Raw genomic sequence first — 13,174 nt, forward strand, 5'->3', positions numbered from 1 at the left:
GTGTTGGCTTGCTGCTTTAACAGAACGCCTGGGTTCCCTCACCACATCAGGCTTCTGGAGCTGTTCACGGCTACAGTGTGCTTTCTTACCAATTGGTGCAGCCATGCGTGACTGAGGCAGCCTGCAAAGTAGATGTACCCTGCGTTTGTCCGCCCCTCAGCTGGAGATGTGTAAGGGTCACCTCAAAACAAATGTTCAAAAGCAACTATCACCTGGATAGAAGAAACTCACTCCTGGCAGAAAGGAAGCTCACCAGTGGCTACAGATTGTTGGTGGTTGCCGACAGAAACATGGGCAAACTCTGCTTTTGGACATGGTCTTCTTGTATGCAGGCTCTTTTATACTGTACTTTGAGAATCGCATAAACATTAATGGGGACAGGCAACTTCAGATATGCGGGGGAAATGCAACACAAAGGTTAAGTGATAGGTCTTTGGAAGAATTTTTGAAAATTTCATCCTGATTGCACTAAATCAATATTTGAGTGCTGTTTTTGTTACACTGTTTGCGTACAGAGAGTGGATCTGAGGCTATAGTATTTGTTTTAGGTCACATTACAGCCTTAATGAAACTCTCATATGATAGCAGGACGGAGATGTAAAATCCTTCGAGCTGACTGGCTGTATCTGTTTTGGGCAGTTGGTGTGAAGTCCTCACTGGTCATCGGTCTCTGACTGGATTTGTCAACTGACGAGTGGGAGACTTTCAGAAATGAGATAACAAGAGGTCAGAGACAGTATGTTCCTGTTAGAGTGAAGGGCAAGGCTGGTAAGATTATGGAATACTGGATGACTAGAGATATCAAGGGCCCTAGTCATGAAAAAAGAAGCATATGTCAGTTATAAACAGCTGGGATCAAGGGAATCCCTGGAAGAGTATAAGGGGCATATTTAAGAAGGAAATTAGGAGGGTATAAAGGTGAATGAGCTAGCCTTGGCAGATATGGTTAAGGAGAATCAAAGAGATCCTACAAGTACATTAAGGGCTAAGGAGCAACTAAGGACAGAATAGGGCCACTTAAAGATCAACTAGGTTATATATACATGGAAAAAACAACGACTGCAGATGCTGGAAACCAGATTCTGGATTAGTGGTGCTGGAAGAGCACAGCAGTTCAGGCAGCATCCAAGGAGCTTCGAAATCGACGTTTCGGGCAAAAGCCCTTCATCAGGAATAAAGGCAGTGAGCCTGAAGCGTGGAGAGATAAGCTAGAGGAGGGTGGGGGTGGGGAGAAAGTAGCATAGAGTACAATGGATGAGTGGGGGAGGGGATGAAGGTGATAGGTCAAGGAGGAGAGGGTGGAGTGGATAGGTGGAAAAGGAGATAGGCAGGTAGGACAAGTCCGGACAAGTTATGGGGACAGTTACTGAGCTGGAAGTTTAGAACTAGGGTGAGGTGGGGGAAGGGAAATGAGGAAACTGTTGAAGTCCACATTGATGCCCTGGGGTTGAAGTGTTCCGAGGCGGAAGATGAGGCGTTCTTCCTCCAGGCATCTGGTGGTGAGGGAGCGGTGGTGAAGGAGGCCCAGGACCTCCATGTCCTCGGCAGAGTGGGAGGGGGAGTTGAAATGTTGGGCCACGGGGCGGTGTGGTTGATTGGTGTGGGTGTCCCAGAGATGTTCCCTAAAGCGCTCTGCTAGGAGGCGCCCAGACTCCCCAATGTAGAGGAGACTGCATCGGGAGCAACGGATACAATAAATGATATTAGTGGATGTGCAAGTAAAACTTTGGATGTGGAAGGCTCCTTTAGGGCCTTGGATAGAGGTGAGGGAGGAGGTGTGGGCACAGGTTTTACAGTTCCTGCAGTGGCAGGGGTAAGTGCTAGGATTGGAGGGTGGGTTGTTTGGGGCCGTGGCCCTGACCAGGTAGTCACGGAGGGAATGGTCTTTGCGGAAGGTGGAATGGGGTGGGGAGGGAAATATATCCCTGGTAGTGGGGTCTTTTTGGAGGTGGCGGAAATGTCAGCGGATGATTTGGTTTATGCGAAGGTTGGTAGGGTGGAAGGTGAGCACCAGGGGTGTTCTGTCCTTGTTACGGTTGGAGGGGTGGGGTCTGAGGGCGGAGGTGCGGGATGTGGACGAGATGCGTTGGAGGGCATCTTTAACCACGTGCGAAGGGAAATTGCGGTCTCTAAAGAAGGAGGCCATCTGGTGTGTTCTGTGGTGGAACTGGTCCTCCTGGGAGCAGATCCGGCAGAGGCAGAGGAATTGGGAATACGGGATGGCATTTTTGCAAAAGGTAGGGTGGGAAGAAGTGTAATCCAGGTAGCTGTGGGAGTCGGTGGGTTTGTAAAAAATGTCAGTGTCAAGTCGGTCGTCATTAATGGAGATGGAGAGGTCCAGGAAGGGGAGGGAGGTATCAGAAATGGTCCAGGTAAATTTAAGGTCAGGGTGGAATGTGTTGGTGAAGTTGATGAATTCCTCAACCTCCTCGCGGGAGCACGTGGTGGCGCCAATGCAGTCATCAATGTAGCGGAGGAAGAGGTGGGGAGTCGTGCTGGTGTAATTACGGAAGATCAACTGCTCTACGTAGCCAACAAAGAGACAGGCATAGCTGGGGCCTATACATGTGCCCATGGCTACCCCTTTGGTCTGGAGGAAGTGGGAGGATTCAAAGGAGAAATTGTTAAGGGTGAGGACCAGTTCGGCCAAACGAATGAGAGTGTCGGTGGAAGGGTACTGTTGGGGACGTCTGGAGAGGAAAAAATGGAGGGCTTGGAGGCTCTGGTCATGGCGGATGGAGGTGTAGAGGGATTGGATATCCATGGTGAATATATATACGTGGAGGCACAGGAGATAGATGAAATAATAAACAAATATTTTGCAACAGCAGTTACTGTGGAGAAAGACATAGAAGCTTGAGAACTTGGGGAAATAAATAGTGATGTCTTGAAAACAGTCCACATTACAGACGAGGAGGTGCTGGAAGTCACTAAACATATAAAGGGAGGCGTATCCCAGGGATCTGACAAGTGCATCCCAGGACATTATGGGAATCTAGGGAAGGAATTGTAGGGCCCTTCATGGAGATATTTGTATCATCGATAGCCACAAGAGGGGTGCCAGAAGACTGGAGGGTGGCTAATATTGTGCCTTTACTGAATCAAGTCTGCAAAGAAATGCCCAGGAGCTATAGACCAGTAACTCTGATATTAGTAGGTAAGTTCTTGGGGGGGATTCTGAGAAACAGGATTTACATGCATTTGGACAGACAAGAACTGAATAGGGAATGTCAGCATGGTTTTGGTGTGGAAAATCATGTCTCTCAAACTTGATTGAGTTTTTGAGAACATGACCAAGAAGATAGATGAGGGCAAAGCAGTAGACATTGTTCACATGGACTTTCAGAAGTCCTTCGATAAGGTTCCACATGATAGACTTGGGAGTAAAATTAAATCATGTGTGATTCAGGGAGAGGTAGCCAGTCAGATACAAAATTAGCTTGACGTAGGAGACAGTGGGTGCTGGTAGAGGGTTGTTTTTCATACTGGAGGCCTGTGATCAGTAGATGTTTCGCAGGGATCAGTGCTGTGGGTCCATGATTGTCATTTATAGAAGTGATTTAGATAAGAATATAAGAAAGTTTGCTGATGACACCAAAGTTGGTGGTATAGTGAACAGTGAAGAAGGTTGTCTGAGACTGCCAATTGGTTAAGGAGTGGCATGCGGGATGTGGACGAGATGCGTTGGAGGGCATCTTTAACCACGTGGGAAGGGAATTTGCGACCCCACGTCGTACTCCCGCGAGGAGGTTGAGCAATTCATCAACTTCACCAACACATTCCACCCTGACCTTAAATTTACCTGGACCATCTCTGACACCTCCCTCCCCTTCCTGGACCTCTCCATCTCCATTAGTGACAACTGACTTGACACTGACATTTTTTACAAACCCACCGACTCCCACAGCTACCTGGATTACACCTCTTCCCACCCTATCTCTTGCAAAAATGCCATCCCGTATTCCCAATTCCTCCGCCTCCGCAGTATCTGCTCCCAGGAGGACCAGTTCCATCACAGAACACACCAGATGGCCTCCTTCTTTAGAGACCGCAATTTCCCTTCGCACGTGGTTAAAGATGCCCTCCAACGCATCTCGTCCACATTCCGCACCTCCGCCCTCAGTCCCCACCCCTCCAACCATAACAAAGACAGAACGCCCCTGGTGCTCACCTTCCACCCTACAAACCTTTGCATAAACCAAATCATCCGCTGACATTTCCGCCACCTCCAAAAAGACCCCACAACCAAGGATATATTTCCCTCCCCACCCCTTTCCGCCTTCCGCAAAGACCGTTCCCTCCGTGACTACCTGGTCAGGTCCACACCCCCCTACGACCCACCCTCCCATTCTGGCACTTTCCCCTGCCACCGCAGGAACTGTAAAACCTGTGCCTACACCTCCTCCCTCACCTCTATCCAAGGCCCTAAAGGAGCCTTCCACATCCATCAAAGTTTTACCTGCACATCCACTAATATCATTTATTGTAACCGTTGCTCCCGATGTGGTCTCCTCTACATTGGGGAGACTGGGCGCCTCCTAGCAGAGCGCTTTAGGGAACATCTCCGAGACACCCGCACCAATCAACCACACCGCCCCGTGGCCCAACATTTCAACTCCCCCTCCCACTCTGCCGAGGACATGGAGGTCCTGGGCCTCCTTCACCGCCGCTCCCTCACCACCAGACGCCTGGAGGAAGAATGCCTCATCTTCCGCCTCGGAACACTTCAACCCCAGGGCATCAATGTGGACTTCAACAGCTTCCTTATTTCCCCTTCCCCCACCTCATCCTAGTTTCAAACTTCCAGCTCAGCACTATCTCCTTGACTTGTCCGGACTTGTCCGACCTGCCTATCTTCTTTTCCACCTATCCACTCCACCCTCTCCTCCTTGACCTATCACCTTCATCTCCTCCCCCACTCACCCATTGTACTCTATGCTACTCTCTCCCCACCCCCACCCTCCTCTAGCTTATCTCTCCACGCTTCAGGCTCACTGCCTTTATTCCTGATGAAGGGCTTTTGCCCGAAACGTCAATTTCGCTGCTCGTTGGATGCTGCCTGAACTGCTGTGCTCTTCCAGCACCACTAATCCAGATATAACCGAGAGGCCACCTCATATGACAGCTGTACCACTGGTGAAGGCTGGTAACAATTGCAACATTTGAAAGGATGGGTATATGAATAGGAAGGGTTTAGAGGGTTATGGGCCAAACACTGGAAAATGAGACTAGATTGATTTAGGATGTCTGGTCGGCATGGGCAAGTTAGACTGAAGCATTCATTTCCATGCTGTACAGCTCTATGACTCTGCGACTCTAAGACAGATGACCACTTTCTCAAGAGCAATTAGAGATTGATTGCTAATCCAAGTAGTGAGGTCCACATTTCATGAATTAATCAATGTAATTGATTCAGCTACAATTAATTAAATAAATACATTCATTGAATACATAATAAAGCTTGGTAACATTGAGATATAAATTCTGTATCTGGACCGCAGAATGTGCGAACTTTGGATAGTGAAACTGACCTGAGCAAACACGTTGGAGATATCTCCAACTGAATTTCTACAGCATTGAATTATGGAGCTGAAGTACAAGTAATGAGAGATTCTTATGCATAAGGCAGGGGTGTGTTTTCTGAACAATTTTATCAAGAATATGATTACACTCCTGCAAAAATGCAGGATTCAGGATAGTGACTAATAGGGAATTAGATAGGTAGCAGGGATTTAGGAAAGATGAGAAGGTCATCTGCGAGAAACAGGCCCTGTCCAACAGCTGCAATATACTGTCTAGATGTGAGGTCAAGGAGAAAGACAGCAGAGAGAACTTCACAACAATAGACCTAGGCACTATGGCTCAGGTGGTTGCTCAGGATGAGGTATAAGGGGGTGGAGATCGAGTAGAACTGAAATGTACTTGTAATAGAGGATTCCAAATCGAGGAGGGTGAATTGCATTACCTGCAGCTAAGAGTAAGAAATCTGAAGGGTGTGTTGCCCATCAGTGTAAGGGTCAGGAATATTTCCTGGTGTCTGGAAAGTAATTTAGATATAAAGGTGAATCTGGTTGATGTGATCCATGTTGAGAAGATGAAAGGAAATTCTTCTGAAAAACTATTGAGAGTTAAACGCTACGTTGAAGAGCAGCGCCTTGTAGTTACTTCTGAAAAATTGCCTAAGCCATGTGCAAATCGGTATAGGAGCAGACATCTGGAGATCTGGCCAAAGGGCTGATGGGGAAAGCGGTTCCTATGCATGTTACTAGGTTTGGTTCTCGAGAGTATAGTGTGCAGTTTTAGACTCCTTACCTGAGGAAGGATGTTCTGGCTACGGAAGGACTGCAGGTTTCTCTTTATGCATAGCCACTGAATAGTAACGGCACATGTAAGATTGGGAGAAGTAGGACATGAGATATGCCATTGGATGTAGTAGATAATTAATTAGGTGAGCTTGGTAAGATATGGCAAGAGATCTTACTAGGCCTCACTGCAACAAATGCCAAAAAGTTTGACTGAACTCAGACTATGCCAAAAAATGTATGATTCAATCCAGCAATTTTAAAAAGCCTAAAAAAAGGAAGATTTACCATTTGGATTTATTACCAGAAGCAATATGAATAATTGAAGTAAAAGTAGGGATTCATCTTTTCAATTGTAAGCGTTCTATAGTTTAATATGAAGCTGATGATAGAGGAGAACATTTTATAATGAAAACAGTTGAATAGATTGCCCAAAAAGTGATTTAGAGGTGCTGAGAATTGAACAAAAGAAAATAGAGTGGGCAACAATATCAGGAAAGAGCAGTCTGGAATGAGATGTGGAAGCTTTTAAGATGTGGTATTCAGCAAGATGCAGAAAAATACAACCCCTTCAAAGGAGTGACGAGTGAAACTCAAAGCGGAATAAAGTCATAGGGAGCTGTCATGTTGTCTTCCTAACACAAAGTTACTACTTTCACACAGGTCCTGTTAATGTGGTAGATTAAGTTTGAAAATCTAACGTAGGTCTGCTCATCAGATAGGTTGGTTACAGAGACACAGTACTTCTAGTTAAGTTGAATCACAGCTGCACACTCTTATATTTGCATGCAGTAACCTGGACTCTTCATGGCTGCAGATCACTATATCACTGGTTCATTAGCAAACTCAGCTCTTCAAGTGATAATATACATGCCTTCTCTCCCACAAATACAGAATCTCACAAGAAAGAAGGTACATGCACATTAGGGTAGCTGAAAGACTATTTACACAGAAACAAGATTTGAAAAATACAAGAGCTTATAAATCTGACAGTCTATATATGTATACGTAGTTTGACAATTTTTATGATCACATGATGAAATGACCTTCTTGAGGTTTCCGAGACTTTTGTTTTATCTTAGTAATACCCATGTGCCCTTCATAGACAAAATGCATATCTTTTTGCTGCAGCACTTTCAACCTAGTCGCTTGCGTTCTGTTTACAATATAGTTGTCGTCAAACAATGTGAGCTCATTGTGCACTCCGTTGTGTAAGATCAGATGTTCCTCCATTTCACAAGGAGATTCAGGTACTGAGTGGCTTACTTTCAGTATGTTGTCAGCTTCGACCTTCAACACCTCTTGCATCACAAGTTGCGTGCAAAAGCACCACTGTAATAGTCTTGCGTTGCTTTCCTATCAATAATGTTGACTGTAATAATAGTGCAGCTAAACATTTCAGCAACTTGTTGATCAGACTATCTGCAATTACATAGACATGTAGTGTTTCAGAATATGACTTATATGAAACAAATGGAATATGAAAAAGGAAAGCAACTGAAATACGAATATGGTATAATCTCATCATTCTCTAGTAGAATGTTTGGTTACATTTGTTGTCTGATTTATGGTTTGGAGGTCATGTTGCGGCTGTACAGGACATTGGTTAAGCCACTGTTGGAATTCTGTGTGCAATTCTGGTCTCCCTGCTTTAGGAAGGAAGTTGTGAAACATGGATGGGTTCAGAAATGACTTTACAAGGATGATGCCAGGATTGGATGGTTTGAGTCAATGGGAGAGACTGAATAGACTGGGCCATTGGAGGCTGAGGAGTGACCTCATAGAGGTTTATAAAATCATGAGAGGCATGGATAGGATAAATAGACAAAGTCTTTTCCTTGGTATCCAGGAGTCTAAAACAGAAGGGGTTTGGGTGAGAGTAGAAAGATTTAAAAGGGACCTAAGGGGCAACATTTTGACACAGAGGGCTGAGTGTATGGAATGAGCTGCCAAAGGAAGTGGTGGAGACTGGTACAATGACAATATTTAAAAGGCATCTGGATGGGTATATGAATAGGAAAGGTTTATAGGGAAATGGGCCAAATGCTGGCAAAAGTTTCTTTCAATACATAAGAAACAAATGAGAGGCAAAAATAGAGATTGGGCCACTCCAAACTGATGCCAGAAGGCTGGTGATGGGAGATAAGGAAATAGCTGAAAGACTTAGTAAATACTTTGTGTCAGTCTTCACAGTGGAAGACATGAGTAATATCCCAACAATTAAGGAGCGTCAAGGGGCAGAATTGAGTATGGTGGCCATTACAAAGGAGAAAGTATTTGATAAGCTAAAAGGTCAAAAAACTGAAAAATCTCCTGGCCCAGCTGGGCCACATTCTAGAATTCTGAGGGAGGTGGCTGAAGAAATCATGGAGATGTTGGTTGTAATCTTTCAAAAATCACAAGTCAGGGAAAGTCCCCGATGATTGGAAAATCGCTGTTGTAACCCCCTTGTTCAAGAAAGGATCAAGACAAAAGATGAAAAATTATAGGCTGATTAGCCTAACCTCAGTTGTTGGTAAAATTCTAGAATCCATCGTTAAGGATGATATTTCTAAATTCTTGGAATTGCAGGGTCGAATTAGAACAAGTCAGCATGGATTTAGTAAGGGGAGATTGTGCCTGAAAACCTGTTAGAATTCTTTAAAGAGGTAACAAATACATTAGACCAGGAAAACCTGGTGGATGTTATCTACCTAGACTTCCAAAAGACCTTTGATAAGGTGCCTCATGGGAGGCTGCTGAGTAAGGTGAGGGCCCATGGTGTTTGAGGCAAACTACTGGCATGGATTGAGGATTGGCTGTCTGACAGAAGGCAGAGAGTTGGGATAAAGGTTCTTTTTCAGAATGGCAGCTGGTGGCAAGTGGTGTCCTGCAGGATTTAGTGTTGGGGCCCCAGCTATTCACTTTATGTATAAATGATCTGGATGAAGGGACTGGGGGGCATTCAGGTGAAGTTTGCTGATGATATAAAGTTAGGTGGACAGGCAGGTAGTTCTGAGGGGGTGGGGAGGCTACAGAAAGATTTAGACAATTTAGGAGAATGGTCCAAGAAATGGCTGAGCAAATGCGAGGTCTTGCACTATGTAAAAAAGGACACAGGCATGGACTATTTTATAAACGGTGAGAAAATTCATAAAGCCAAAGTACAAAGGGATCTGGGAGTGCTAGTACAGGATTTTCTAAAGGTTGACTTGCAGGTTGAGTCAGTGGTTAAGAAAGCAAATGTAATGTCATTTATTTCAAGAGGGTTGGAATGTAAAAGCAGTGAGGTGCTTCTAAGACTTTATAAAGCTCTGGTCAGGCCCCGTTTAGAATATGGTGTCCAGTTTTGGGCCCCACACCTCAGGAAGGTCATACTGGCACTGGAGCGTGTCCAATGGAGATTCACACGGATGATCCCTGGAATGGTAGGCCTAACATATGACGAACAGCTGAGGATCCTGGGATTGTATTCATTAGAGTTCAGAAGGTTGAGGGGAGATCCAATAGAAGCTTACAAGATAATGTATGGCTTAGAAAGGGTGGACGCTGGGAAATTGTTTCCGTCAGGCGGGGATACTAGGACACATGGGCACAGCCTTAGAATTAGAGGGGTTCAATTTAGGACAGAAATGAGGATACATTTGTTCAGCCAGAGAGTGGTGGGCCTGTGGAATTCACTGCCAAGGAGTGCAGTGGAGGCCGGGACGTTAAATGTCTTCAAGGCAGAGATCGATAAATTCTTAATCTCACAAGAAATTAAGGGCTACAGGGAGAGTGCGGGTAAGTGGCGTTGAAATGCCCATCAGCCATGATTGAATGGCGGAGTGGACTAGGTGTGCCAAATGGCCTTACTTCCGCTCCTATTTCTTATGGTCTTATGGTCTTAAATGGGACTAGATTTATTTAGGATATCTGGTTGGTATGGTCGAATTGGACAGAAGGGTCTGTTTTCTGCATGACTCTGTGTGCTTGGTCCAAAATATCACCCCAGCAAGTGTGGTTTAGATTGGCCCATGGATCTGAGAGGAATTTCCCAACAGACACGCAGACAGACTGTTCTTTTTTAATGCTGAAAAGATTTGTAAGGAAGAATGAGTGTGAGAAAGAAAAGAATATGCAGTGCATATAGCAAATATAGTGAATTTTTTGCAAATTTATGCAAATGATGATTCCAAACTATTTGTTGTTTGATTTATTAAGTCAAATTTTGTAATTGTATATTTCAGTTCATTCAATTTTAAAAATAATTCCAATGCAAAGAGGGTAATGAACTTAAAAAGACTTTCAAATAAACCTTCAACTGCTACGGAAGAGTTAGATATTGTCCTGTTGTCTCTAATTAGAAAGTTAGTGAATGTCATGTTGACCATAGACACAGATATATTTAGATACTGGTGGGCCCTACCAAGGCCGGGGTGCATCATCACCTGGAAAATGTTATTTTGATTTAATAAATTTCTCTTGTATTTCTACAAGTTTCCATTTACTGCAAGATGGTGTTTCTGTTACGGTACCATACAAATGGTTGTTTAAGCCTTTGAAGTTTATTTCAAAAATGGTTAGACCCAATAACAACCAGGTTATGTGATGTGATTACTGAATGAACAAATCCCAATGAAGACCTTTTATGGGAAAATGTCACTTGGGAACCCACTTTATGGTGGTAAGCAAATAAAGTCTAACGGCTGTTTAAAAACAACTTCAAAACAATGTAAAATAGAGTTGGGTGTAATGGGTGCAACCTGCTCAAGATACAAATATAAGGTAACAAAATATCCAAGAAGCTAATTCTTACCATAATGCCTGTGGTATATTGCTAACACTGAAGATAAAAGTGAAAACTTCCTATTGAAAAATGAACATGCCCAACCTTGCATATTCTGAATGCACAGTGGAAGATAATTCCCAGTAAAATAGGTCTTGTCAACAGCCAGAGAGTTCACTGCAAACTACAAGATGTGTTCTAGTTGCCATTTTTAATGTCAAAGGACAAATATTTGCTGCAAAGTAAAAAAAAAACTCAGAAGCTGTATAAAGCCTTTTCTTTTAAAAACTCAATGACCATTTAAACACTTATTTTTATTATTCATCCAATAAAGTAACATTTGGAATCTTATCTCAGGTAAAATAATTTGAGGTAATTTTGCAATGTCTTTCTGATTGCCAATAAGATTAACTATTCGCAGTATAGTAGCTCTGTGGTTAACACTGCTACCTCACACTGTCAAAGACCCAGATTCAGTTCCACCCTTGGGTTTCTGTCTGTGTTGCGTTTGCACATTCTCCCCATGTCTGTTTGGGTTTGCTCCACTCTCCTCCCACAGTCCAAAGGTGTGCAGGTTAGTTGGATTGGCCATGCAAAATGGCCCAGGGATGTGCAGACTAGGTGGATTGGCCTTAGGAAATGCAGAATTTTAGGGATGGGGTGGGATGCTCTTTGTGGGGGGTGTGGGGGGCGGTGGGGTGGTGGTGGTGCTTCAGTGGTCACTTGATAGTCTGAATGACCTGCTTCAACATTGTAGGGAATCTATGCTTCAAGAAGGACTCTGATTGTTAGCCAGCATCAGCCACCATTTATGAGAAACAAAAAAGAATCATTGCACTTGCATGTTGAAATTAAAAACAATCCTATTAGAACAACCATATCTTTATTTACTATTTCATAAAGGAAAGGATACAAAGGGAGAACTAATTATATATTTAGTTGTGTACCTAAAGTACTTATCCAACTAAAATAGTATTTATTTTCCAGAAACCAATCACTAAGATCCATGTATTTACTATTATACCATCTATACAATATCCATGTGATAGTATTCACTCAATCCTGAGTCCCACAGATTGTAACTGAAGTTAAATAGCTGCCAATATGAACCATAGATGTACTGCCATTGCCTCTTTTACTGAGTAAAAAAATCATCTTATTTCAGTACCTGAAAGACATTTCTTGCTAAACCTATTGAAAACATTGAAAGGTGTTTCAGTGTTCACTGCCCATCTGAAGGCCTTTACGTTTACATGGAATTTTTAATTTTGAGTAGAATTGTCTGTTAAGCCTTTCATCTGTTAGAATACAGTGATAGTTTCATTTCTTTCATGTGTAAAGCACAAAACCTTTTTTTAAAGTTGCATTCTCGGGTTAGCTGTTAACAATGGTGATAGCTAGACAATATGTTGAAGGTGTTAGCCCCCTGTGTTCTCTGTCTATGACCTGATGTTTAGATTGATTCTAATCTAAAAAGTGAGATAACAGAGTTTTACATAAATTCATGCAGCACGGTGGCTCAGTGCTTAGCACTGCTGCCTCGCAGCACCAGGGACCCAGGTTTGATTCCAGCCTTGGGCGACTGTGTGGAGTTTGCACATTCTCCCTGTGTCTGCATGGGTTTCCTCCAGGTGCTCTGGTTTCCTTCCACAATTCAAAGATGTGCAGGTTAGGTGACTTGGCCATGCTAAATTGTCCATAGGGTTTAGGGATGAGTAGGTTAGGTAAATGTAGAGTAATGGGGTAGAGGGAATGGATCTAGGTGGGATACTCTTTGGAGGGTAGGCATGGATTTGTTGGGTCTCATGGCCTATTTCTTTTTGTACAACAGTCGACTGCCTATAGAACCATATGCTGAAAATGTGTTGCTGGAAAAGCGCAGCAGGTCAGGCAGCATCCAAGGAGCAGGAGAATCGACGTTTAGGGCATCAACCCTTCTCAGGAATGAGGAAAGTGTGTCCAGCAGGCTAAGATAAAAGGTAGGGAGGAGGGACTTGGGGGAGGGGCGTTGGGAATGCGATAGGTGGAGGGAGGTCAAGGTGAGGGTGATAGGTCAGAGTGGGGGTGAGGGCGGAGAGGTCAGGAAGAAGATTGCAGGTTAGGAAGGCGGTGCTGAGTTCAAGGG

Source organism: Chiloscyllium punctatum, chromosome 11 (genome assembly GCF_047496795.1).
Source record: "Chiloscyllium punctatum isolate Juve2018m chromosome 11, sChiPun1.3, whole genome shotgun sequence".
Taxonomy (NCBI): Eukaryota; Metazoa; Chordata; class Chondrichthyes; order Orectolobiformes; family Hemiscylliidae; genus Chiloscyllium; species Chiloscyllium punctatum.